At 37.0% G+C, this 23,003-nt stretch overlaps 1 long non-coding RNA gene across 1 annotated transcript; it reads left to right on the top strand.

The window, feature by feature from the left end:
• The first annotated feature begins 20,684 nt into the window (after nt 1-20,684).
• LOC135297964 (uncharacterized) lies at nt 20,685-22,500 on the top strand. Its single transcript, XR_010359909.1, has 3 exons — nt 20,685-20,847; nt 22,224-22,302; nt 22,434-22,500. It is a non-coding gene; the product is annotated as an uncharacterized LOC135297964 (long non-coding RNA).
• Nucleotides 22,501-23,003: the final 503 nt, after the last annotated feature.

The raw sequence follows: 23,003 nt of genomic DNA, 5'->3' as shown, positions 1-23,003 counted from the left end.
AGAAGCTTTAAAATGGTAATGGCTTATCTGTAAATTTGATCTGATCAGAAACTGATCACAGAACCTCAGATTAAGACAGGGTGACAGCCTATTTGGTAATGGAGGAAGAAGAACACATAGATATATCATATATCTAGGTATCTGTACTGCTGCATAGAAAGTATGAAGGGTATGCTCCTTTCTATTTCAGCTAAGCTCTCAAAATAGCAGCCATGTTGACTTATAGAGTACCCAAATCTTCTGCTGGGCAGGTGGTTTTGTTAAATGTAATCCAGAAATGAAACAGAGAAATTGTGCAGATGCTACTCAAATTTCTTTTAAAATATGAGTAAATAGTAATGGAATTAATTAAAAATATTTAGTTAGTTCTGACCATTATTCTTTCCATTGAAGCTTACTAATACTTCAAAAACATGACTAGAAAGATAATAATATTGCTAATGGGGTGAAGTTTTGCTTTGTACATTAACCAAGGAGGAATGTCATTTGTGCTCAATGAATTCAGCTTCAATTACTGTTAAACAAGCAGAAAATGTGTAGATTAGTTATAATATCCTAGCTATATCTGTTAATTAATAATATTTGGCAGATAAAAATCTGCCAAAAAAGGTACTGTTTTTTAGACAAATTGTATGGTTGCTTGATATCCTTGTATTGAATTCCAGTGTGACAGAACTAATGCCATAAATATATGAAAACCATGTGAAACAACAGTGTTACATCTTCAAAATGTGGTTCATGTTCTGCTTCAGTATGAAGCAAACAGTGGTTTTATAACATTTCTTAAGGCTTGATTGATCAAGGGTAAGGCACTGTCAGGAATATACCAGTGGAGCATCCTGTAAGTCTGCATGTGCAGAGTTCATTCCAAGGGAGCCTGGTTACAGATGCATAGCTCCCCTTTGACTGAAAAGGATTTTCATTGTAGTGTGTACACAGGACAAAGCACAAGGTCTTAGTAGCATAAAACAGAGCTTTGTGTTTCAGTACACGGAGAAAGATTAGTTTTGCCAGTCTTCTGTCTCCAGGACTTCTGGGCTATACCAGCATTCCATCTTCCTCTGGGACCCTGTGCACTATCAGCATGACAAGAGCTGAAAGAAATTCATGGTGAACAACATGGCTGTGACTTATAAGGACTAAGGGACCTCTCCTGAGGTCACTTGTATTCAACACCTTTGTTCTAGTAGCCCACATGATGATGTTATATGATAAAGATGCTAATACAATGATGGCATGGTCTCTTCTGGGTAAGCCATGTTAAACCAAGTCAGCTGGAATCTTGTAGGAATAATATATTGGCCAGGCTTAGAGACTACATTTCTTCAGTCAATTGATGGTGATTTTTTCCCCCAGTTTATCACTTAGAAACAGGTGTACTGGTGTTGATACTCTTGGACTTAATTTTTTACTAGTGTATAATTTAAACTGTACTTTTGCATCAGGTCCAGTCAAGGTTAAATAGTATTTGTAAATTTTAATGCAACAAACAAAGTGTATCTGTCCATTTGTGAAATGCCCATTATGTATTTTCTACCTAACTCTAGCAACAGAAATGCTTAGCTTTCTGGATAATGTCTTACTCCAAATGGAATGTCTTTGTAATATTGGGCATCACAGCTGTAGGTTACCTAAATAGGCGGTATATCCATTACTGTTATTCTACATTGTTCAATACAGCTATTATGTTTCATAAAAAATAGGAAAACATGGATATTATAAGTAGCAAGAAAACCAGCAGGTTGATAATTGCTCTATGCTTACTAATGTGAATTACTAAATGGCTCATCTATAATTGTAATTAACACCTCCTGCCTCAGCTTTGCAATTAACTGATGTTGCTGCAATTTTTTGTTGTATATTTAATCTTTATGTTGTTTCTTTGGCCTGTTCCTGTAATGAATTTATCATTAAGCCTAAAAGCTATACATTGAGCTGCCATGACATCTACTCATTAGTAACATCAGGCCCTTGTACAAAGGCTGGCTGCATCTCCAGGAATTCACAGTCAACACATTCCGTTCTGGTTTACTAAATGTACCTGCTGCGTATCCTTTCACATTTTCTGGATCTGTTCTAACTTAATTTTAATTCATGTTGTGTGTGAATTTTCTGCACTTATAGACACTTCAGGAACTTCTACACACTGTGTTTTTGGAAAGTCACAGAGTGGGTAAGAAATTCTGGGGCAAAGCCATTTTCCACTAGAAGGGTTTGGAGGGGAGAAATCGCAACAGGTGTGGTAGGCTGAGTGAGGTGCAAGCTGTCACCATGCCAGCCTGGCTCTTTCCCAGCTGCCAGGCTCGGGAGCTGCCCAACTCCATGGCAACCCCCAGAGTGGGTGGGTATCAAGTCTCTCTCTCTGCTTCCTGCTCCTTAGGCTCAGGGCTCCGGGAGCACAGGGCTGCCCTAGTCCCACAGCCTGCCAGCTGCCTGGAGCCCCTGCTCCCGAGGCACTGCCAGGTGCCTGGCCTTGGCAGCAGGGCAGCTCTGCTGCCTTGCAGGCAGGCAGGTGCGCTGGCTCCAGGGCAACCCAGCTCTGCTGCTCCTGTGCCCTGCAGGCTTCCCCGCCAGATGGACAGACAGAAGGCTCCACGCGTGGCCACCTCCCTAGGCAATCTGGGAACCTGGGATCTTGGGGAGAATATTTGGGTTTTAAAAGAAAGTGTACATGGCAAATTAACATGTGTAGTAGAGTGGGATGATGAATTTTCAGGCTTTTGCTGGAGCTGCTGGCTCTCTGGTGTGCAGGCGGTGCCTCTGAGTTCTCTGATTCCACTCTGGAGCTTGCCCACAAAAGCAAAGCAGTGCCCAGAGTGCACCACCATAGCCTTACTCACCGAAGATTTTTTCTCACTTCCAGTGCAGAGAAGCCCTATAGCATTTCTTCTACTTCACACTGGAAAAAAGTACCCATACTTAAAATTGTGTGTAACATTTGGGGAATTTTTGTCTGCTGTCACAAAAACCCAAGTTCTATTTTGGCTCAAAATTCTGTATCCATAAAGCAACCAAAAGTATGAAAGACTCTTCCATGGGCTCAGTATAATGAAAAATGCCTTCTGGGCACCTTTCCTGTATGGTTTGGTTGTTTTGAATGGAGGAAATAAAGGAGCATAGATGGAGTTCAATTCAGTTCTTTTCAGCTCAGAGATAAGTTTTTGACACTAGGTGGTACTACAGACAAAGGCCAATATTTGCAAACTTTGACAGTAAGGAATCAGCAGCTCTAAACCTGGCATCTAATTTGATGGCTTGATTATTGACTTCCACACCTCATATTATTCCAGAGATAAATATATTCTATTGGATCTGGTTTTGGAGTGTTGTGCTTTTAGCTCCTTGTAACATTTGTTATCAATCAGGTAATCTTTCTAAAACTTGTGAAATTATTTGGTACAGTTTAATGGTAAATCTAATACTGGATATCACTTATCAGGACAAAATGGTATGTATAATATTTTGAGCCTTCTGTGTTCAATTCTGAAAATATATTTCTCAAGAGCATCCCAGGGAATATATTGCTATTTCAGCTGCTCCCTCAACACATTTCCCAGCATAATATGTATTATGGCTTTATTTAGAGCATAGGGATCAATCTATCAAGGGCATTTCTAATATATTTTCTTTCCATCTAACATAAACTTCCACTCTTCCATGAACACGCTATTTCCTTGAATTTTCCCTCCTGTTTTTGAATTTCTGCTTTTTTCACCTCTCTGTTTCTCTGCAGGTACATCTGCCTCAGTCACTGCTATATCAAGACTCTACTCCTTCTTGTAAGTGCTGTGCTTATTTAGAAATTCAGTCTTTCATTTGTTACCCATGACTGTAGACTCCATTAGATGTGATTTTTGCTAAGAGGTAAAGGAGGATTGAAACTTCTTTGGATGGTGAAATACAATTGATGCCAGAAGCAAGGAACTCTAGCCTAAAAAAATCTACAGCTAGTTTTTAAACTTTATTTTATTCTTTTTTTCTGTAGTATCTTGGCTTTTAACAAGCCAGTTTCTCACTGTGTTTATTACTGCAGAAGGTAAAATCAATGTGTGTTAACTGTCTTTTCACAGGCATTTCAATGAACTGCCTGCTGGTCCTATGTGATTCAAATCACCCTTAAAATACTTTATGTACATGACAACACATAAGTGGCTGCAACAATACAACATGGCTGGGTTTTTTCTAAAAAATAGATAAGCTGCTCAAAAATTACACTATTACATGTACAGAATTTGTCATCTACAGTGGATGTGATGGTGAGAAGATTGATTTTTAAATAACTAGCAGTATTGAAAAGCAACTGAAGCACACTTTTGTGCATTGTTGGTAAATACATACAAACAAGAAAACAGTTTTCTTCAAATAATTAAAAAAAAAAAAGCAATAAGAATTATGCTGGTTTTGTTTCCTGAACCAGTAAGCTTTTCAGATTTAGCTTTGCTTGTATATACACAAGCACATACACATATTTAACAGTTACACTGTACTGTGTTAAACTGGAAATGAATGCAGTTGGATTTTTTTAATTGTCTTTGTATTATATAAATATTTTCAGCTGTACATACAAGAAAAGGATAAATAGAAGTGGACATGACATACTAAAAATATTACTACAGTACAGAATTGTGTGCTCCACAATGAATTGCTTATACTAAAGAATGGAAATCCTCAAGAGTATTTCTAAATTAGAAAATATTTAGTCTTTTTTAAAAGTGAAAGGGAAGTGGATGTAGCTGAGGTTACAGTTCAGACAATTAGACTCAAGGTTTGAATTCTTTCCTGCCCAGTTTCTAACCACATGAGGCTGCAAGATGAGGTGTAGCTTTAGCAGGTGAGGTTTGTGTGGTGAATCCCAAGCATATACAACAGACCTAAAGATCACTGGTCATAGGCTGGAATTACTAACGATAAGACTGACCCATTATTTGACTCATCATCTTCAGAATAAACCTAAGCTCACAAATACAAATAGCTCACTTAGCAATAAATTGTAACTTCATAACTTTTCCAGATTGCTATGCATTGTGTGAAGAGAAGCTCTTGTGGCAGCTGATGGAAGCATTATCCAAAATCAAATGCAATGTCCCTGAAGGAAAGAGCAGAGCAGTGACAGCTGCCACAACCCTTCACAGCCAGCACCATGCTCCACGAGCTGATGAGGTAGGGCAGGTGGAACCAGAGCTGCACTCCTTGCTCAGGGTGTCCAAGCATTTCTGCTGGTGTTGACTGCTCTGGGTTTTATTTGCTGAGAGCATAAACTATGTTCACTTTTGCCCAGGTGCTAGGGTCTGGGGTACAGAAATGAACCACACATAACCATGTAGAAAACCCTTGATTGCTGAGGTCATCCCAATTGTACCTTGATTAGGTTTACTGCATAAATGGCTAACATCTGCTTTTATATGTATTGCACTCAATTTCTCTTTTCCTTTTATTTAAAATGAGATTAAATGCCTCCTAAAGCACATATATTAATAAAAAGTAGTATCTGGAGAAAGACTCGAGAGAGATATTAAAACAATTTACTAATGCAGCAGATTATAAATCAAGTCAATATTGCAGGACAGTAGTCTAATTGCATTTTAATTGCATGACAAAATGCCTTCCCAAATTAATCAAAATCTATAATGTTAAACTCTGCTTTTATGTAGAGAAAACACAGTGCAAACTCATAACATCAGATGTCTTTTCTTTGTGCTTCCTGTTCTTCAACAGGGTCTGCACAAGGAGGTGGCTGAGGAGGGCTCTGCCAGGGCAAGGCCAGTGCTCTTGGTGCTGCAGAGTGGCACACATCAGTTAATTAGAGACAATCAGACTAACACTCAAATTGTTCCTCTAAGGCTTGGCACAGGTATGACACGGATTATTATAATATCCTAACAAAAGATTTGGTTAACATATTCTGAGTAATAATGACCTTGCTGTAGGCAGTTCTGCTGGAGTTATCAATACTTGGATGGTCATCTTTCCTTTTCCTTTGTTTGAGAGATGTGGGGAAGTGCCTACACTGCTGAGAGTGTGGAGGAGACAGGTGGAGAAGGAAACTTCTGAGCACAGCTTGGTCCACCTGCCAAACAGACACTTAGAGACTGTATTTTGGAGAGACTTTGAACTTCTCCATATCTTGGCTACTGTGCTGCTGTGGCCTCTTCCTTTTCTCCCCTGATGGCTTTGCAAAGTGCTGAAGAGGGAAGTCATGGAAGATGAGTGCCTAGATCTGAGACCATCAGTCAAGGCCTTGTCAGGCTCTTCAAATAGCAGAAGGATATTTTTGGTTAGATTTTTATTCTGACAAGTGGCACACAAGTTTCATATGCTTATTCCCTTTGGGGCAATGTGTTGCATATGCTGAATACCCATTTCTGATATTATCTATGAAGAAAGGCTGTAGTAATGCATTTTTTCAAAATAATGCTGAAATTTTAAAAGTAGCATTCTATTTACATGTGAAATAACTGGAATGCATCTGTATTGCTTTTATAAGGAGCGCAAACACACCTAGATTAATAAATAAAGTTTCCATTGTTACATTCTAGTGTAAACTTTATTTTCTTTTCTCCATTCTATTTTCCTTTAACACTGCAAAATTGAGATATCTCTGCTACAAATGGCACACATTAAAAAAATTAATTGTCTGGGCTTATTACTAAAGGCCTTTTCCCCTCCTAACTTATTGTTTCCTTGGCAGTTATAAATATGTTGCAGAAGATGGTAGACATGCAAATCCATCAGTATATCCTTCAGTTATTCTGAACATTTACACTGGAGTCAGGCATCATGGCACTGCACTTTGCAAAGAGAAAACTCTGAGTTTCAAATGCATTTAGGGAGCTGACTACATTGATTTCAAGTACTGAAATATTTCAGAGACACTGAGTTTTAGGAAACTAACTTTCATTGACTTTCAATAAGGATCTTCAGAGTTAAATCCTGCAAAATGCTGAGTATTCCTAAAATTCAGTGAGTAGCCACAGCTTTCCCTAAAAACAATTGGGTTCGAGGCTGTCCAACACTTTAGAAAACTGCTCAGCACTTTTCCAGGTTAAGCTTTTAAAAATGTTTCTGCCAGGTTGCTATAATCAGTTTGAAAATTCATGGCCACTTTTGGAAATGCTTGCAGGTCCTGAGTGTGCAACTTCAGTATGAGATATTAAAAGTGGTTTACAAACAGGAAGATTTTATAATAGACAACCAGATGTCATCGCTTTATTATGAGGCTCTTCTAACAGCTCAGAAAAAGCTTTGTTGTTCTCTAACCATTTATTCACATTTAAAAAGTGATCATTCTTTTAAAGTCTCTTTTAAAGAAATAAAGCCTTCTACCGTATGAATAGTGCTTTGAGTGTTACTGGATATTGACTCCACATAACATAATACAGCGCTATGTCAACCTGGTGCCAACTGCAGTGCTTGTCACATTTTGGTGTGATAAAGATCTTCATTAAGTCTTTTGTATCTGGACATAAAAAATGCCAGTGACTCAAATTTTTTTTTTTTTTTTCATCCTGCAAGGAATATTTTCTCTTTCATCAGGCAAATGGTCTTGTTAGAAAACAAAAGTACTCAGTCAGTGAGCTCTGAAGAGCCTTTTAGCCTGCTCCCTGAAGTGGGCACCAGAGTTGTGTGTCAGGCTCCCTGAGCTGAGCAAGGCAGGGGTGGGCATGGCAGAGCAGGATTCCAGAGTGGTGTGCCAAGAAGATTAGTGCTCCTAGCTCTGAAGGAGCACAAGAAGTATGAGAAACTAATAGGGTTTAACTGTCTGAATCCCATTCTCTTCTGGGGACCATTTATTTCTTCAGATTCTGAGAAAGAAAAAAACCAACCTGCACATCATATAGATAGGTACTCGGAGCCTAAACTACATTTAAAGACACCCTGAGAATACTTTGTTAATGAATATAAGCAACTAAATGCTTCCTTGTCAGTCTTGAGTGTTCCACCAGGCTGCTCCTAGAACTGAATGAAATCCAAAGATGATGTCCAGAAAAGTAATTTGGGAAACTGTTAATTAAAATGCAAGGGGCATTGACAATTTTTTTTAGGACTTTGCAGTTTCATGACTGTGCATTGTCCACATTGTGCACCTTTCATTTCTCTCTATTTTAGACATTTCAGCTTTTTTCAAAACATGCCAGCAGGCATCAGACTGTATTAAACAATCAAGGCAGAGAAGGCTAAAGTTTGATTAGGCAATGAATAATTTAAAAAGTAAAATTAAGATTATTTTATTACCAAATATTTAAAAATGTATTTTAAACTAATGGTCTAAAAACATTTTTAAAAAATTGAAAATGTAGCCCATTATAGATTTCCAAATTGCTCTATCATTCTTGTCAGTTCACCTTTATTGATTAAGAAAACATTTCAAGGTGGCTTTATCCCAAAATAATGCCTGCATGTGGATTTGCACAGAGGAAAACAGTGCAACTAGAATGGAAACTGCTTTTTTAATGCAAATACACAAGTAAACCTGACTCTGAAGTGTTTTGTTGGGTTTTCAAAGTTCTTAAGAAATACATAATGTATTTCCTGCTTCTGTTTCCAGTCTCAGTTTAGAGCTTTTGTTTACTGTTGGCTTCCTTAAACAGAAAAATCATCATCAATGTAATTAATTTCATTTCTACTTTCTGGTTTCCTATGACAGCCATATCTAAATTTCAAGTAGTTTTTAGTTTTCAAATTTCAAGTAGTTAGTAGTTTTTAATGTTTTTGATTATACCTTGAAAAACTGCAATGTTCCTTAATTCCTTCTGGATTAGTTCATGATAAATTTTTATATGGTAATCAGTCTGAATTCCAAAAATAAGCACTAAAGAAGTTTTGACAGGCAGACTTAGCTTTTGGTCATGAACACCTGGAGTATGTTCAGATAATTTTTTGAGCTCTAGAGGTTATTCTAAATATTATAGTTAAGGCAAGTTTGTTTTGGCAATGAACAGTAATTGCATAGTAATATAACAGTAATATTTATAGAGAGGTCAAATATATTTCAGACAATCTTACTAATATCACTTTAAAATTGTATTACTTTGTGAGGCACTACCTTAATATCAGGTGCCTTTTAATAACAGTCTAGTCCAGCTTTTCCATCCCTACTGGGAATGAAACAAGCCCCTTTCTTGTGAATTAGTGTTAATAAGTCTTCAGTAGATTCAGCTGTGGGATAATGAATGACTCACTTGTTCTTGCCAGAAGAGTTCAAGTGGGCTTCTTGCAGCATGCTGAGCTATTATTTCCTGGTGGGGTCATGCATCTTGTCAGCCACTTAACAGCAGTGGCTGCAGGACACATTTGGGCATTATATAATCAGAATAACGCAAACTTTAGACCTTGCTTGTAAGGATTTCAGTTTTCTATGGAGAAGCAATTGGAAGACATGTCACAATGTACTTACAGTGATAAGCATACATGTAAATTGGCTCTAAGTTATCTAAGTCCAGCTTCCTTTTCTGCAAAGCACAGTGATTTATGACATAATCATACTAGTTACTTTCTTACGAGCATTTACAAACATGCAGCACATCATCGTGCTGATTCCTACCTAACAGGTGGGAAAACCCTTCTGCTATTGCAGTAACATTCATTGTTTTATAGGTGTGGTTTTCCTGACCAGGAAGGAGCTGTAAGGGGAGACAGTAAACCAGCTGACATTTAGTCCTTTTATGTTAGGGTGTGCTTGGGTGGAGTGTATGCATGGTCATCTAGTTCCTCCTTCTCTCCTTCCATTCTGTTGTTTACTGCATTTAATACTTGTAGGAAGCACTTGTATCACATTAATATCGAGGTGCTCTCAAGCCATCAAGGCCATCTGTGTGAGATGTTATGTGCACAAAATAAAACATGGCCACTGTGCTGTAGACTGTGTTAATAAATATACCGACAACTTCAAGGGGAGTTCCTGGAAGGGTGGCAGTGGTGTGCCCTGGAGATTGATTGACTTGATGCCACCTATATTTGTCTCCACAATGTATTCCTTCTCTATTCATTAAGCTCTTCCTGCAAGAAAATCTCTTGTTGACACCAGATATATACCCCATTAGAGAGTTTGTACGGCTGCTGTCCCTCCATTTGGCTGGGCTGCCATTTTAAGACCTATTTCTTTCTTTTGGGCTTTTCCTTCTCTGAGGTTACTCCTAATTGTTACTTTTCTTCTGACTCTTCTCACCCTCTCCATCTCTCTTTGGACAACAACCTTTTCTACATAGCCCTGGTATTTCTGGTATTCAGCCCCTTAGATTTTAGCTCTCAGATCTCAGCTGGGATTTCTTTTAGAGAGTGAGATAATTTTATACAAGCTCATGCTTTAATTCCTTTAGAGATACTCTATTAGTAACATGTGATGCAGGAGTGTTTTTGTAAAGATCAGGTACAAACCTGCACAGAAGTAGCTTTAAGTTTTAGATCTACCTCTTTCATTATCCCTTTCTGGCAACAGTTTACTTTTCTACATTTTTAGGAAAAGCTTTTCTGTCCCTGTCTTCTCCCCTTTCTAATCCTGAATTTCTTTGAGACACAAGAAAAAGAAAGGAGCAAGACTACTCCTTTGACAGTGTAAATCTATTTATGAACCACCTAAGCCAAAATTTATCACATGTCAACAATATGTTATTCCCAAAGACCTTCTTCCCAAGCACTGTAGGCCCAAATCTGTGATGATCTCACTTATTTTCTCTATTTGTTCTCTTACAAATCTTTTGAGCTGAACAGCAGACTGCTTTGGTGTGGTGAATTCTTCCTGATCAGCTGGCAAGCAGCAGGTTCCATGCACACAGGCTGCATTTACTCCTGTTTAGGGCAATGGGCTGCATTTACACCCTTTTAGACTATAACTGAAAATATTTAAATAGTTGTTCAGATTACTCACTCTCTTAAGTATGCTGAGAAATATAAAAACAGTGTCCATTTACTGAACTGCTCTGTAACAAAGCTGACAGAATAGTCTGCCAGCTGACAAGCAATTTAACTGGGAGGCTGCTGCCAGCTACCTCAAATACATGCTTTTCTTTTAAACTGCTGAGATCAATAATTGTACATCTGACGGCAGAATGAAATCAGTGTCCTGAGCTGAGCCTGTACTGTTCATTTTATCTCACTGAACTTCATCCCTGACTCATCAGCAGAGCTTGACTTCCCTTGTTGGGTTGCTAGTTGTGGCAATTTTTTAGCATATGTATTGTAGTCAGTAGTCAGAAGGTTAGGGTGATCTATCAAACACTATTTATTTAAACAAAGATTTGAATGAAAGTCTTTGGTGGAAAAAAATGTTTTGTGTTAAAATGGTTATCTACACAAATCTTTCAATGTAAACTATTTACAAACCAGCATATGATCACTAACTGCTCACCTCTGAGCAGAATATCTGAAATAACCCCTTTTGAGAGGTACACTTGAGACTATCAGTTGCCTCATGTATCATACTCTTGCATTTACTTTACACCTGGAGATACTGTGCAAATGTTGATTTTTTTGGTAATATAATTGTGATTATGCTTCTGTATAATATAACACATGGCAAAGCAGAATAAATGCATCCTTCATCCTTGTTATGAATCTTCTCTCTTTTCAAGTGTGCTATCAGTCTAAAACAGATCTCTTAGCTCTCTCTCTGCTCTTTTCCTCTGCTCATCATGCAATGCTGTAGTAACTAATGGAAAGGCCATTTAGTTTAGATAGTAGAAAGGAAGTTACTTGAATCATATAATATCATAATGCCCACTTATATACTCAGTAGATATAAAAGTGATTGAAAGCACAGAGGGACAGGCAATTACAAGGTTTCCTTTATACTCAGTGCAAAGAAGTGACTGCTTCTGGTATGTCATTTGACCTAGATATAGAGATGCAAAATTATTAATAAGCAATATATTCTGAAGTGTTTACTTGTTTACTTCTTCCTGTTGCCTATAAAAAGACATTAATAAAACAGTTCAGACTTAAATAATACTTAGCTAATGCTTATATTTGTACTAATAAATATGTCCCAAAATGGAATTCTGTTGCCTAACTTAGGTGTTGAACGTCCTCTTGAGTTCAAGAAATCCCCATCCCCATCTTTCTTGCAAAGAAAGATACACCTTTCTAAATAGGCTCTGTGCCATTCTTTGTAGCTCCATGCAGGTGCCTTAGACATCCTGGAAGATCTCAAATAGGTATAGACACCCATGTTTAGATACCTGGATTACTCTTCAGATGAAAATGAATGTGGGATGAATTATACCCACAATATCAAAATTATCTTTAGAGGTTAAACTGGTTGCCTCAGAAAAACTTCTAGCTTTGAAATAACCAGTGGATTCTGTTTCTAATCTACTTCTCAGATTTAATTAATGGGCCACCATTACATAATGAATGCAACTGTTTAGGGGCTGAATTTGTTATCACAGTGAAAAATATCAAGTGCAATACCACTGAAGTTTAACTACAGCGATACAGGCTAGAATTAAGGCAAAATCAGATCCCACAGAGAATATTCCCAACTTCAATAATAAAATGCAAATTCTTTCAATGATAAAATGCAAATTCCTTTCTTTGAGGTTACACAAATTTATGACTTACTATTTGTAAGTACAGAGCAATGGCCCATGAAATCGTGTACATTTAAAAAACCCCCAAAACTCAGTACTGTTACTACTACTCTCTTAAAACCCCTTAATTCATCAAGTGTATTTAAAGAAGTACTTTGATTTCACTGCTGTATTTCCATATCATTATTTACACTACAGCATCAAGTTGTCAAATTAAGAAAAGCATTTTTGGTTTTATTAAGCGTAGACCGCTAAATTACATATAGACAAGTGTTACAGATTGTCTATGTATAAAATCTCTAGCCATTATGAAAGATGTTGCTCTACCAGAATGAAGTTACTGCAAATTTCTAGTGTAATTACTAATTAATTAATTATTTAAGTTTAAGATTTGTGGCTTATATCTTTTTTTTAAAAGACTTCACATGACTACTTAGTCTGTAGATCTAAAGGGGTGTAAATGCAGCCCATTGCCCTAAACAGATTTTACTTTTAAAGTAAATATATTTATATACAAGAATATAAACCAGATATAGATTTTCCTTTGCATATTTCTGAATTGTCCTCTCAAAAAATTAAAAGAAATATAACCTAAAAGAAGTAAGTAGAAAAGAAAAGAAATAAACCTAATCAGGAAAATTTTTACAAAATTTTGGTAGTTCTGATAGAAGTAGCTGTAAATGAAATGGTTTCATGAGGACCATCTCTCTATCTGCAAAAGGAACAGAAATTGATTACTCACAACTTGTAAGTAGTTGGAACAAATCTTATATTTTGACTTTGTGTGTGGATGTGCAATAAAAGTATGCTTAAAAATAAAGATGTCAGAGAGAGTTCTAATATTCATATTTCCATAGGTGTTACATATTTGCCCCTATTTCATTTAGAAGATTTGTACTATGCATTGTTCCTTGAAAATCAGATTTTTATGCTAACTAATATCAATGAATATTTAATAGTAATCAATAATTAATGATAATTGATTTTTAATATATGTACATATTTGAAAGGCTCACATGCACACAGAATCATGTAGGTTGGAGGGGACTGGGGAAATTCATTTAGTCCCATCAAGTCTTGAAAACCTCCAAAAGCTGGGATAGCACATCTCCCCTGTTTGATTTCCCTGACAGCTTGGCTGTCCTCAAAGCTCCTCCTTCCTTCCCAGCTGATAGAGAGTCCCACCCCAGCAGAGGGATAAGTCCTGGCCAGCAGGAATTCAGACACTGCCTGCCTTTTACCAGGCACATGTGCACCATTTGAACCAAGGCAAACGTTTATTTACATTGTCCTGGAGTACTTCAGTGAAATTCATACATTATTGAATGTTTTGGGGGTTGATTATGCTGGCCTGGCTGAGTGAGGGAAATTCAAAGAATGAATTTGATAGCTTTAACAATGTAAAAACCTTTCTCTTCAGTTTTCAAATAGAAATCAAGAGGAAAGTGTCCCTTCCCTCTCTGGTCTTTATTTCTTATACCTGGTTTTGCGATGCTTATTCCAGGTGCTCCTCATGGATTGTGTCTTTCCATTCCACATTTTCTCCATATATTTTACCAGGCTGTGTAAGCTAATAAACTCTGTTTTAAAGTTGATTTTTGGTAATATAATGGGACTTAATTCAGAATTTACAGGAGATTTGATTATGGTAATTTCTTAGCAACTGATCCTGCAAATTTAAATTATTTTTCTGACCTACTTCTTCAATATGCTCTTTTTATCCTATGTAATTCTCTTTGCCTTAAGGTACATCACATTTCTCTCCAAGAACACGTTTAGGGTGGGTTTCATCTGAACAAATCTAGATACCTATAGTACCTTTGTGAATTAGTCACCTGAAACTCCCTTTATAGTCCTTGCAAAGAAATAGACATCCCCAGGGTGTGATGTGTATTATCCTACACTGCACAGTGGAAACAGATCAATTGAATGAATCCCCGGACGTGCCTGTTGCTCTAAATCAATTATGTGGGAAGGACAGAGGGAGAAGCTCAGAGGTAAATGTCCATACTGTAGATATTTGAACTTAGAAAAAATAAATTCTACCCAAAGATCCGTTGCAAATTTTATGGTTAGCATTAAAAAAAAAAAAAAAAAAAAAAAAAAAAAAAAAAAAAAAAAAAAAAAAAAAAAAAATTTATTTATGCTCCTACAGCTAATCTGAAATTTTCACATTGGAAAAAAATCCTTCTCTAACTCTGAAGCATCCTTTTTTTAATGTTACTGTTTTGAGTCAGATTGAACATTCTACTTGCAGAATGTGCATTACTCATGCTTCATATGGTATCAACATATGCATGTATTAGTCCTGTTTCTCCAAGCAATTATTTAGGACAGAATTATGTAAATATTCTGAGAAAAGATTTTCCAGTGCCTTTTCTGAAAAACTAATATTAATAATAACAATAATAAAAATATAACAAGATTGATTTATTATTATTAATACTAATGAGATATGAACATTTGTGTTTTAAAATAAACATTGACTAGGCTAAAACTTCAATGTTTTATTTTATTCAGTAGAAAAAGATCTGATTCTGGAATCTGTTCTCACTTTTATGTGCTGAAAAGAACAGGCTAAAGTTTGGTTGGATGACCTTCAAGATGACAAGATGTATGTATATACTTTTGACAGCTTATAAAATCCTACACTTCCATTTGCTAATAGTAGCTGTATCTGTAGGAACATGGAAGTAATTTATTTCAAGAGACAACTGACACCATATGAGTTCTGATGCTTGTTGCTCTGGATGTTAAAGTGCAGACATTTTTTGACCCAGGGAAAATCGCTTTCATTATGTTTCTTCACCTGAACTGCAGAACAAATTCCCTCTAAATTCTGTCTTAGTTTGTGAGCCCTGAAATGTATGACTTATGAAAGCAAGTGTCTCACTCTTTGGGATCAGTCCTTTGTGCAGACATCAGCTTTGTTTTATAGCTATTTATATAATTTATATTTATATAATTTATATTTATTTTTAGGGTTTTTTATCAGACGACACTAATTTGCTTGATTATTTTATTTCATTTCACTCCATACTCAAAATTTGCTGTATATGCCTAGTTTTTGTGAAGGGCTAATATTAAAGTTTTTGTGGCGATTTATAGGAAAACAAAGAAAATAAACTGGCTGATGATCTGTTTAAGATTAATTAATTAATCTGCTAGATTAAGTCAAGGAGTGTTATTATGCATTTTCAATTTGTTTGTTCTTGTTGTAAGATATAGTCCCTACTAAATTTTCTATGTGTTCTGTCCTAATGGTTTGTTCCTCATACCTGTAATTCTTTAGGCAGAGCCTGCTCATCTGAGCAGGTGTAGCACAGCATGCACTGTGCTGAGCAGATCAGCACCTACCTCAAGACTAAGAGTGATTAGGATCCAGAGTCAGGTTGAACAGATTGCAGAACCAGGATCAACAGGCTGGTTTGATGGGCATTTGCAAAGCTTTTGTACTATGCACTTTCAGTGCATGGGTAGCAGTGATTTATGGTTAGTGTGCCATCCTACTAACCTGAAAATTAATTTTCTCTTTCTCTAAAGATAACACAAACTCCACATTCTACATCCTGGCAGAACTTTTTCGTATTGCATTTTCATCATCAGATGCTTATGACAGGATTTTTTCTAGTTGTTATTGGGAAAAACAAATTCCAAACAAACTCAACCACCACCAACAGAATACTCGAACCCCAAACAGTCCAAACTAAAACCCAGAAAAAACCCTGCTAAGTTAAAGGAAAAAGCCTGCATCTTCTAGTTAATTCCCTTGGGAAGAGAGTCTCTCTCTCTGTCTCTCTCTCTCTCCTACCATTCCCTACAGTGATACTGTGCACAGTTGTTTTGCTTTGGCTTCCCTTTGATGGGACTCTCCTCACAGACTGGAGAAGCATGTACATGCAACGAATAATTTTGAAAGAGAGTAGGACAGCCAGATAAGGAAGACACAGAATTCAGGGTTCCCTGCCCCAGAGGAGCACTCCAGCCTTAGGGCAGTTAGATTACGTGAAACGTGGAGCCACCAGTACTTCTTTGATAAGTGCATCCTGTTCAGTGTGGGATCCATGGGCGAGTCAGTGTGTCATTCCCTAGCTCTGTGTTCTGTTCTCAGCACAGATGTGTGTGATATTTAACTGGTCTTCCTGTGAGTCCTTTGTTGCATCTGAATATAATATCTTTCAAGAACTTCATAGCTCTCCATATCCTAGTCAAGAGGAGTCCTTGTCCTTCAGCTGCTTGCTGATGAGATGATTTCTTGTCTTGGTAGCAGGTATTTTCTAGCATTTTACTAGCAAGTGTTTTGCAAGAGTTTTAAAATTAATTTGTAAAATAAAGCAAAATTAAGTATATGGAAGGGTGATTGTCCAACCATCCATCCTGCATTATGCACAAGTGAAAATTCTGCAGTCAACAGGAGTACTGAATTCCTCCTACTGCTTTTGTCCAAGTGCTACATTCTCCATTCATGCATGCTGCCTGCAAGAGTGAAAATATGCTCAATTTTCCATACTACAAGTTCACAGAATCATTTAGTGTTTTGGGTTGGAAGGGACCTTAAAGATCACCTTGTTCCAACTCCCCTAACATTGGCAAGGACACCTTCCACTAGATTAAGCTGCCCAGGGCCCCATCCAACCTGGCCTTCAAATCTTCCAGGGATGGGGCACTCAACTTCTCTGGGAAACCTGTGCCAGTGCCTTACCACCCTCACAGCAAAGAATTTTTTCCTATTATCTAATATTCCTATTATCTAATCTACCCTTTTTCAGTTTAAAGCCATTTCTCCTCGTTCTAGCGGTACATGTCTTTGTAAAAAGTCCCTTTCCAGCTTTTCATTTGATCTGTCTATTTAGTCTTAATTCTTTTCTGACCCTGTCTATTCACACTGTTGACTTTGGGCTATTTTCCTATGACCATTAGGAATTTTTTTGTGTCAACATAGCTGCTATACCAATGGGTACTGAGCAGTAACAAGCTTTACCTACTGCCACCTTAGGCCAGATTTTGTAATGTTATATGCTGTCTTCATTGTTTCATGTTCCATTCTGTATCTGTTAATTGAAGAGACCATTTCCATGTCAATAAAAGAAGAAAACCACTGTTCTTCCCATTTTTGGGTAATTGCTGAGATATTGTTTATACTTTCCTGCAGGTCTTTCTCATTGTATTTACTTATTTGTCATGGCATATGCATCTCTACTTTAAACGCAACCTTCTATTCAGTTCCATAATTACTATTCTGTGCTGCTGAACCATATTTTGCTGCTACTTTTGTTTGCACCTTATCAAGGCTATGTTAAAGTCTTTGAGATCATCATTTGATTGTTGACCAAATTCTTCCCTCGTCTTCCTTTGTATTTGGCTTGTTGTGGAATGGCTCTATCCCAGGGCTCTGCAGAACAACGGTTATATTTTCTTCTCTTTATATGCTGTCTCCTACTTCAATTTTTCACAATCACAATATAATGTTCTTTTGCTTTGCTGATGGCTCCCAGCTCTCTCTCTCTCTGTTTCCTGATACTTCAGCTGCAGCCTATGTTTTGTCGCAGTGTTTGGCAGAAATTCAGAACTGAACACCTTAATTTTAAAGTGAATTTGAACAAGATGGAAGTAAAACTAATTATCTCATGGCAAAAGATTGCAACAGCCCCTTCTGCGACCATGTAATTTAATAGTCCAGTGTTCTTTCTGCACTTAAGATTTCAATATTGTTTTTGGATCAATGTTTTTAAAATAAAGACCAAGTAATGTATATATTCTGACAAGAGATGTGTTTATCACTTAAAGAATCCTTCTGGAGAGAAACCATTTATATTCTGTTGCCAGAGTGATGATGTTTTAGTCATTGACAATGTTAATCTTGTATTACTCAAAGAATGTGCTTGTGCTGATGTTATGGGTATACTTAGTCCAAATAATTCTTCACAATTTATTAAGTTATTCCAAATTGCTAAAAAAATAGCATTTCTCTAGATTATTTAGTGGTTTTTTTTTTAATTTAATTGGAAATGTAAAAGTTATTGTTGACTTATTTTTTAAGATATCGGAGAGCCTTTTAGTGACCTTGCCAGTGCAGTTTTTCTCTAAAGGAGAGAAAGATATCACATTTTTCCTCATGGAATTTGTTAGTCTTCAATGTTTGTCTTGATGATTTTGGCTGCAAGTTTATTATTACTTGTGTGTACTAGTATTTGACCCTCTGGTATTAAAATTACAGTTGAAACCTTGCCTCATTTATTGTGTTACAAGGAAATACTTGTGGCAAAACAGACTCAAAATTGCAAAGAGTCAATTAGGAAAATATTGATTCTCCACTAGTTATTGCAGCACAATTTTCCTTTAAAAAATTCAAACTGCTGCTGAAGCCCTGCTTTTCTTGACTCTGTATTTCCTGTCATCTTGTTGCAATAACAATTCTTATGCTCCAAACACTTCTGTGTGGTTTTGATTTAATTCTGATGAACAATTGCTTTGATCACAGTTGGGTTATTCAAATTGATGGGGCCTAAATGCATACAGTGCTTTTTACTGTGTTTCTTCAGAAAGAATCTGGGACTTTTGCAAGGGCTGTGTTTCCCTCACCTCCCTCCTCTTTTATTCCATCTTCTCTCTTCCTTTCATGTACCTTTAGCTTAGATTCTTAACTTTCCCCCCTATTCCCTCATGGTCAAATAAACCTTTTGTTTGAAAGACATGAATCCTTTATCTCTTTATTAGTCAGATTTTGAAATTTAGCTGGGGACCTAGTTTCTGCCCTACCAGATTAAGCAGTTTATGTTGCTTAAACAAGAAAACCTGTGCTGAAGTTATTAGTCCTTGAAAACTTATTAAGTAGCAATCTTTTAGTATTTTGCTGAAGAGGGAATAGAAAGCACTGATGAGCTAAGTGAGCTTGTTGACAAAATAAGAGAAGCTGATTAAATAATAATTCAGTAGTGCTTGGAGAAAGAAAAGTGCAGAAAGGGAGAGGAAGCAGCCTGACAGATCCCCATATGTAGTGTCTGCTGTTTGCCTGCTGTTGTAATTGTTCCCATTCATGTTCTTTGCTTGCCTTTATTTCCCCCATTTAAATGAATGTAAATTGTGGAGAGTATCGTGATTGTATTGGCAATGCTTCTTATCAGCAAAGAGACCCCTGAAGGTATTTAAATGTGCTGCGTCCACAACATATAAAGTGTCTGGGAAAAACTACTATTTCAGATTTACATTAAGGAAGATAAAAATTCTTTCACATTTTTCACATTATAGTGCAAAAAATAAAGGGTATTTGTGGCATTCACATTCTCTGGAAAAATCTCTTCACCCAGGATTTTTCTCCTGGGAAGCTGAGAAGCCTCAGAGAAAAGGAAAACAATTTTTATCTCATTTGCTTCTCTCGTGCTGTGCTCATGTGTGGAATGTGTTTGGAGATTGTTTACACACAGGTGATTGTTTTATTGGACTCTGGTGCGAGTTGTTTTGTCTCATTTGCTAATCAGTGCCAAGTTGTGTCAGGACTCTGGAGAGACTAATGAATTTTCATTATTATGTTTTTAGCATTCAGTAAGTATCTTTTCTGTATTCTTTAGTATAGTAGAGTATAGTATTCTTTAATATAATATAGTATATAAAGTAATAAATTAGCCTTCTGAGAACATGGAGTCAGATGCATCATTCTTTCCTGCCTTCATCTGGGTGGCTGAAAATACAATAATTATTTGCTTTTCTGTTTTGGATATTTTCCATGATAGTGTCTATGGGTGATGGAATCGATCAAGTAAAAGACCTAAGTGCATCAGCAATCAGAGACTATTGTGGCTTCCTGAAAGGAATCTGCACACCAGAGGCTGTCTGTCTCTAAGTAAGTGCACAGAGAGTACTGAGCCATTGACGGCAGCCCCCTGAAGTCCTACCTGAACACGTTGGTGTCTCTCTAAAGCACAGCTCCCACTGGTGTCCTCTTTCAGCATTCAAGAAAATAAGAAGTTGTTTTCTCTGTTTCAGGTCTCAACTACTGTACCTTGTCAATAGATTTCTGACATTAATACATTAATATTTCAGAGATTTGCAAGGGGTGGGATGTTTCTTGTTTGTTTGTTTGGTTTTTTTTGTTTGTTTTGTTTTGTTTTGTTTTTAATTGATAGTGGTGTCACCTTATGTATTATTTATAGTAATTACTGAATCCAGAGTCCTAAACTGAAGAGCCTCTTGACCCAGTCCTAGGCAAGGTCCTTGAAACTGCATTCTGTGTGGATGGTGTGGTCTTCTGAAGTCCTAACTGTCCAGCTTGACTTTGGGAGAGATACGTGCTCATCTGCATTTCCTGTGCCTCAGAACTAGACAGGTATTGTGGGGCTCTGGGAGAAGAATTCCAGATATCATACAGACAGTGAGAAAACCCAGGTAAACTTCTGGGAGTAGGGAATAGGGAAGAGGAAGATGGAAACATAGCATATTGATGCAGACCAATTCAATAAGAGTAATTATTAGTCCATGAATCAGTAATTGTCAGTGAATAGATGAGTAAATTTTACTTGCATGACTTGAAATGAAGGAAAGACCTAGTCTCCTTCACTTGCTTACCAGTGCTCATGCAAAATCTTCACAGATCTGCCTGGCAGAAACAGAATATCCTAAAGCATCCTTGTCTATAGCTATTGAAAACCAGTAGGATTCCTCTGGGCATTAAGATAAAAGAAGATGGGACATGAAGAAGTTGAATTGTGCAACACTTCTTGTGCCTGCTTAAAGAAATTTGTAGCATGAACAACCCATACCAGAGGTAGGCTGAAGCCAAATATGAAGCAATCCTCTGGCAGAAGCAATTTATGTACCTCTAGATATTTTGCCCCTTTGGCCTTCATAAAATAGCAAGAGAACATCAACTGTTGGGGACAAAAAAGGGTTACTCTGTGCCCCAAACAGTAAAGTAATTAGGTACACTGATAAGACCATTGGTTTCAAAAGTACCAGTGTCTTGTTTAAAGTCGACATAATGCATATTTTTATATATCCTATATATATTTTTATATGCACTATAAAATTTGGATCAGGTACTCAATCTAACCTGAACACATATTCTATTTGGATTCTATTCAGTATTGCTAAAATGAGTTATCCCTGGAAGAACGTGCTGTGTGCTCTTAGTCAATGTCCTCACTTTTACTATGTGCAAGAGCCTGAAATCAGTTAAGGAAACAGGAGCTATATTTAAATTATAACCTGTAAGTCAACAGGGGCATCACATTAATGTGACCTAATGGAAGTTATTCACTTTGTGAGAAAGTTGCAGACAATTCATTTTCTATGTGTATTTGACTGCAGGCAACTTGGTCTTAAGAAACGTCTTCCATATATTTTGTCAGCCACAAAAGGATATTGTTGCTTAGGTGAAACATGATATATGCTTCTCCATTTCATACTTTAGTCTTTTGAAAAGAAAATTAAACAAGTGTGCTTATCCGTTTTTTATGGTTTTAGGCTACCTTTAGTAAGCTACCATTTACCAAAGCATACCTCAAGGTACTGTCAAAAACAGTACTAAAATTTTGCTCGAAGTGAAATACATTGCATATTGATAAATTTTGCTGTAGTGCTCTGATTGCTGAGAATTTACTGTGATGGCATACATAAATGGATTTGTTCTTGGAAGATACTGAGATGCCATTAATGCCTCTTCTACACAGTATGGGGTGACTTTGCTCATTTTTTTTCCTACAGAAACAACTGCTTATTCTGTATGTGTGTCTTGTTTCCTTGGGAGAATTCAGGACAAAAGTGAAAAGCAAAGTTAATGCAGGTCAGTGCAATATGCAGTATAGAAAGCTGCTGAAATACTGCATGACAGACTCAGCTAAACCTTTTAGGTATGCTTTGCTCAGTCACGTATATCCCTTTGATTTTTAAGTTACCTTATTCCTCTGCTTTCAGATCTGCTTTTGCAAAGTCCTTCTCATTCTCAGTGCTGAGACACTACTCTCATGAAGGTATCATCGGGGTGAGTTTTCTACTATTTGTTTGCCTCTGGAATGAGCATCCCTAATTTTGACAGAGATCAAAAAACTTCAGTCTCCTCTGTAATCCCAAAAGATTTTTGATATATATTTTCTGTACCCAGTTTTCTCTCAAACTTATGAAGTGTTTAACTAATGTACATATTTTGACACCTCATGACCTATCTGCTGCTTTCTTGTTAGTTGCCTTCACAGAGCTTTGATTTCTACTCTCTGGCCAGAACAGCTTCCTTACTGAGCAATACTTTGGATTTAGGACTTTTTTGTCTTTCTGTTCTTCTTTTATAAAAGGCTGTGCCTACCTCTTGGGACTGCTATGCAGCACTTTAGAAAGTCACTGTAGAGTATTAGGCCTTTTAATTTCCTTTGTTTTGACTGTACTGTGTTCTGATCATGGTTTTCTGTCCCCATGCACTTAGTAGAGTCTCCTGATTTGAACTGTATCTATGCTAACTGTGCATGGCTTTATTCCTAGACTTTCCATACT

The sequence above is a fragment of the Passer domesticus genome, chromosome 3 (genome assembly GCF_036417665.1).
Source record: "Passer domesticus isolate bPasDom1 chromosome 3, bPasDom1.hap1, whole genome shotgun sequence".
NCBI lineage: Eukaryota > Metazoa > Chordata > Aves > Passeriformes > Passeridae > Passer > Passer domesticus.
The sequence above is the reverse complement of the archived record's forward strand: the minus strand, read 5'-3'. Positions and strand labels throughout refer to the sequence as shown.